A 6,391-nucleotide genomic window follows, 5' to 3' on the forward strand; every position below is an offset into this window, starting at 1 on the left:
CGTCGATTTACAAGAGGAGGCTGGGGAGGGGGAGAAACAAGCGTTCGGCAAAACATCAAACATTGCGGGAGTTGGGTAGTAGCAGCCATAAACAGTTTGGGGCTTTTCTCATCCTGGCCAATGGTGTCTGCTTCTGGCACCCCGCTCCCGCCTCCCAAGGCCCTCTGCACATTTTATTGGCCGCCTCGTCTGTCATGCCTCTGCTCTTGCGGCCGCCCTTTCCCTCCCTTCCTCTTCTCTGCCCACAACCTCAAGAATTTGTGTCCCCTCCCCGCCCCACAACAACTTCCCCTTCCAGTTTCTCGTCCAAATCCCCCTCGTGAGCCTAAACATCATGTGAGTCTCCAAACAAAACTAGCAATTAAAAATAGAGCCAGAATCATCACGAGCCACATAGGACAAACCCAGACAGCCACACCCTTGTATCCCTGAAAGCCAGGCCCTCCCATTGTCTAGCAGCACTTGTCCAGGCTTTGCCTCTTCGGGGCAGGGACCAGGTCTTCCTGCCTGCAAAGTGCTATGCGCATTTATAGTGCCAACTAGGTGACAGGGAATGACTGAACAGTAACAGGCCCAAATCCAGCATGCCGTGCCTGTGCTCCACCCGGCCACACAAGCAGTGAACGGGGCAGCATACAGATGTTGAGATTTAAGGAGATAAAACAGCTGGGATTAAACAACTGCAAAGGAGCTGAAATTCTCTGAAGCTCAGTGGTTTACAGTTGTAACCCAGCATTTAAATCTTAAAGAATCTGTTTCCAATCAGGTCTGTTTGGGTTAATCAGTGCACCGCGAAATGGGCGAGCGGGGAGAGCAAGCAGCTGTTTTTACTCTAACATGGTGCTCATTAAAGTCGCTGCTGTGGTTGTATTTGCTCCTGGGAGCTCGCATGCGTTGTTATTAACATTGTAGTTGTGCTTAGAGCCCCAGCCAGAACCAGGGCGCCGATGTGCCGGGCATTGTACATACAGAGCTCCGTCAGGGCCCAGGCGTCCCAGCCAGGGGCAATGAACGGTTGGGCTGCCCCAGGAGCAGCCTGGGAAGCAGATAATGACTCTGGGTGTCTCCTAGTTTTGCTCTGTTCCACGTGCAATGGAAGGACCGGCAAAGCCCTGCCCAGTCCCATCTACAGGTACAGTGGTAGCAGCCCTATAGAGCCTGCCCTCCTCCTGGCGCTGCTACCCTGATGTGGGTCGCTTGCACAAAGGCCCGCCGTACTTTCTTGTGTAGCCACCTTAACTGGGCCATAATCTGGCCCATGTGTAGTCCCAAAGGCTTGTGCACCTGGCTGATTTTACACAATGCGAGTGGTCCCACGGAAGTCGTGCTGAGCACATGTAAATATTTACAGGCTCAGGGGCCTTAATAAGGACAGCGATGGAGTGGGAGGGGGCTATCATATAAGCAGTGAACCAGGTGATGATTTATGAAAGTTTTGCAACTCAGCTTTATAAATTAATGAACCTGTGGAGCTCTCTGCTTTCTCCCCACCTTATAACCCTCTAGTTAATACAAGGGGCACCTCCATAGTTTAGTCACAATTACATTTCAGTCTAACCTTGCGCAGGGACTGGCATAGCAGAGGCATGGGAGAAAATGTGTACGTGTTTTTCTGCACCAAAGCAGCTAATCCTGGAGTAGTATTACTTCATCTTTCTAGCCCGGAAGTGCCGCGAGGCCAGGTCAGGGCCCCAGTGCGCTGGTCCCTGCCCCCAAAGAGCTCACCCTCTGAAGGTGCCAGTCTGTTGTTCCTCAACAGGGGAAGTCTGCCCAAAGAAATGGCAGAGCTCCCTGCTAAGATCCCTGGTCCTGCTGTAATCCCGAACCGTAGCATGCTGTCGTGACGGGCTCCTTTCCAACGGCTGAAAGCGAGGCTGGCTTTCCCGCCTACGACACAATTCTAGCTACAACCCTTTGATCGCACTGAAGTACCTGTTGCTGCTACATGTGCTCATTGGCCTATGGCTGTGCTCGGAAAACCTGAGTGGGGTGATACCTGTGGTACCAGTGAGGGAAGCTGTAATGCAGGCCTGGGCCAGCTCTAGCACAGGTTAGATCACACACGTCTTGCTTTTCCACTACCAGATGAAGCATCCAGCAGAAAAAGGCTGCCATTTTAGTTTATGACTCATTCACTGGTCCAGCTCCGCATTAAATCGAGCTGTGGGACTGTTTCCATCGCTAGGTGCTATTTATCAAGTTCTCATACAGAAATGGCGGCAGAAGCCTGAAATGGTTTCTTAAACAGATGGTGAACAGCAAAGTCCAGATTTCCAAAAAAGGTCAGCCCCCCCGTGGGAGTTCCTGGGTACTGAGCCCTTTTTGAAAATCTAGCCACTCCATTCGGGTGCCTAATGGGAACTCTTTTGAAAAGCTGGCCCTTCATATTCCCTTGCTAGCCAGGAGTCCCTAAAGATAGAGCTTACTATGCTGCAGCTGTGTTCTAGTTAATAACAGTGATTTTGAAACCAATAGTGGGTTCTACTCTGCCCTTCGCTAAGCGGAGGTAGCCCAGAGGGCTCTGGTCTCAATAATACAACCAAAAGTGGGGAAATAACAACAAATGGGGTTAAAGTCACAGGAAGTCATTAGAAAAGGTGCACAAATAAACAACATGTGCTTAAGTCTTTGCAGGATCAGGGCCTTGTAGTCAAATTGCAGGGGCTGTTCAGTTTCATAACAAGAAAGAAAAACAAAACAAAACCCACTTGCAAGTCTTAAAATGTTCCCTAAGCTTCAAATGGACAATGATGCCCTCTGCTGGGGCACTTCAGAAATGTCACCAAACAGAAACAACGGTAACTCTGAAAATTAACTGTTGGCAGCAAATTTTCTTTATTAAAAAAGTACAGATTCTTTTGCCCTCAAATCATGCATGGGAGATGAATTTAAGCATTGTGCATCAGTACTGTTGATGCTGCATCGAGATATATTTTACACACTGCAAAGTAATGTCTTCCCAAACAAAACAAAAGATGTTTAAAGTCTGAAAGTACGTTTCATTATAGTCATATTAACACCCACATCCCCTCCCCCCACAAAAAAATTATTTAACAAAAAATCTACAACTTTTAAATATTTGGGTCATTTTTACAAGTGTAGAACTGAGCAAGAATAAACTCTAATCTTCACAGCTAAATAAACCTTCATTAATCCTGATCGTCCCACCCCAATGACTCCTACATCTCTGCTCCTTTGTTTCATTCTGTCATGGAAATATGCAGTTGGATATAGACAGAAATTTCCTTTTTTGGGATTTATCGAGGCCCAGATTTTCAAGAGCTCTGTGCTCAGCAGCTCCCATTTAGGCACCTAAAAAGAAATGGATGAATTTTCAATAGCTGTTAGCATCCAGCCGCTCCGAGGGGAATTATGCATTTTTTAAAATCTAGCCATTTCATTTAGTGCCTAAATGAGAGAGGAGCTTTTTTGACATCCAGCCTTAGCTGTCAGGTAAGAACTTTTGAAAACCTGCCCCTAGGTGTAAGTAAGGATTTCCAGAGGAATACGTTCCCTGGGAACATTAAGTTGTGTCAGCGTTCTATACGCATTGGTTACATGGTGTTGGTCCAGTATGAAGTTGTAGCACACAGTGGAAGCGTGTGCTTTGAATGGGACACTCGCTGTTCCTAGTCATTTCTTTTGACCTCTACTTATATTTTCGTGCAAGATGGGGCAAAGTTAAGGTTATATGTACAATGCAAACAGAATGGGATAAAAGTAAATGGTGGAGGATGGTATTTCCATTAGGACCTGGCTGAATCTCTTCACTCTTCCAATGTTCAAAAAGTTCCTAAAATGATGGGGGGGGGGAGGGAGGGTTAGGAAATTTGTAAAGAAAAAACAGAGAGGAGGGTGGTGGCAGCTGGATTCCACAGAAACATAATGCAAAAGAGGGTAAGATTGAAACTCAGATTTATGTTTGGAAATTTCTGGGTTTTTTATTAAGTGCCAAAAGTTTATATCTACGGGTTAACTTAGCTGTGATCCCCAGGAGGGATGGTGGTGCCAGGATGTAGGAAGCTTTTGTTCACATTGAAGAATGCTCCATACCACCATCTATGTGCCCAGACTCTGTGTCTCTCCAGGTCTCCTAGCCCCCATCCACGCACGCAATCGTTCTAGTTCCTTCCAGTTTCATCCAGATCTCTTACCCTATATTTCATGCCCGCCACCTCCAGTTCAACCCAGCTGCTGCAGCAACACTGACCTGCAGATGAATGAATTTACAAACCTTCAGAAATACTTGAGATGGTTGTACCATATGGATGTGAAAACAGCTCTGTGTGGATGTGGCCCACATAGCGATCTTTGGTAACAGGAAACGAAGATAAACCCATGTTGCCAGCTCTTGTGATGTATGCTTCACTTAAAGCCCCAACTCCAGGACTGGTAGGTAGTGGGCTGTGATATGCAGGTCAGACCGGATGATTTGGTGGTCCCTCCTGGCCTTACACTCTGACACGAAGAGCTCAGAATTCATTTAAAAAATATTTCCATTCCTAGCAGAGAAAAGTTTGGAACTGTGTCCAGGGTGAACCTTGAAGGCTCAAAAAAAACCCCAAACCCAACAACAGGCAAATAAAAAGAACCCCCAAATAATTATTTTTAATCTCTTTTGGGGGGCCTGATTCATGATTTTGAGCATTTGCAGATGGCGATACAGCACCACAAAGTAAGAGAATGCTACAATACCATGCTATAAAGACAGAGCTTCCTCTGTGCAGTCTTTCTTTACACTTGCCCAATGCACAAAATCACAAACCCAGAGCAAAACCGCACAAAAGTGCTTATTTAAGATGGGATCTGAAACACCCAAATATTCTAATATTCTGTTTAAGGAGAAGTGCAGTTCTGTATAAGCAAGATGGTCAGTTTCCCCAATTCCTACTAGCTTCTTCTTGGTCTTTCTGAACTGGGTTGGACATTTTTTTACCAGGTGTCTGACCCCACCTTCCACTGCCACCTTCCACTGACCCCGCCTTCCACTGCCTCTTCATACCCCTGCTCTCATAAGGCAGGGAAGGGGGGTTTAGGGTTGCATCTGCATACCCCATCTTTGCAGTTATCCCAATAATCTCCTAAATCTCCACTCTCCCCAAACCCCCTCTCCCCCCTCCCCCCCCCAAAAAAATAAATCCAACCAAAAACCAGCTAAACTCTCCTCAGCAGGGCTGACAAGACAAAGGTGGAGTTTGTAGGCCAAGCCATTCTGGAGATATGTGAAGCCCAAAACTACATTTTTGCAAAAAGTCAACCCACTGGGGAGTTCTTAAAACAGCTCTTTAATTTAAAATTCTGATTTCCCCCCCATACTTCCTAGAGAAATTCTAGCCTTCCATACAACGTGCCTGTGAAATTGCAGGGACATTGGTTTCTTATGGGAATGGGATGGAAAACAGGATTAAAATGAAAAGTCAGTTTCAACTTTAATGACCAAGAGGTTAGTGCTACTCCATACAACTTTGCACTTCTCCAGTACTTTTCATCCAAGGGAGTCAAAACACTTTACACAGATAAATATTATCACTCCCATTTTACCAATATGAAAATGGAAAGCGATTAAGTCACAGGTCAGTGGCAGACCAAGAAATAGAACCTAGATTTCCTAATCCCCAGTCTTCTTCCCCAGGCCCTAATACAGGACAGCACTTAAGCATGTGCTTAAACTCCACTGAAGCCAATGGGACTAAGCACCCACTTAAGTATTGTTGGGAATGGGGTTGGACACAAGTGCTTTGCTAAATCATAATTCTCTAGTTATTAGAATCTCTATACAATTTTTTAACATCAAATACTTTATAAAACTGGCTTCCGGATTGTAAGAAGGTTTCACAACGTCTCCTTGGAACACTGCTGTGGTTCTTCAGATGTCACATACTTTGGTACTCTTGTTCAAACTCAGCCCCAAGTGTTTTTAGCTGTGTGTTTTAACTAGGGCCCATGTATCATATGATCATTCTACATGTAAAATTCCCGCTGAAGTCAACTGCTCTTAGTTCTGTTGCCATGTACGCTGGAGCCTCTCTCCCTGACGCATGGGAACCAGTAAGAGTGATTAGCAGTCAGAATGTGTAGCAATCTATACATAGCAAGAATATGCACTAGTGTTCAAAACATAACTGATCTGTGCCCAAGGAGGAGTCCTTTCTGCTTCTAGTTTTGAATAAAAATATTCAGCTAATGTTTTTATTACTCTAGAATATTTTAATTATAAATTTGTTACCAAGCTTTGACAAATGGTAATAAACACCTGTGAGAAGGCCCGAGTCTCAAACTTTTTGAGAAAGCAACATATTGAAGAATGACTGTTAAAAAAGATATTCATTTCTGTAGATGTACTATTCACAAAGAGTCATCGTCATCTTTAAAACAAATAAAATCACTACTA

Source organism: Eretmochelys imbricata, chromosome 3 (assembly GCF_965152235.1).
Source record: "Eretmochelys imbricata isolate rEreImb1 chromosome 3, rEreImb1.hap1, whole genome shotgun sequence".
In the NCBI taxonomy this organism is placed as follows: domain Eukaryota; kingdom Metazoa; phylum Chordata; order Testudines; family Cheloniidae; genus Eretmochelys; species Eretmochelys imbricata.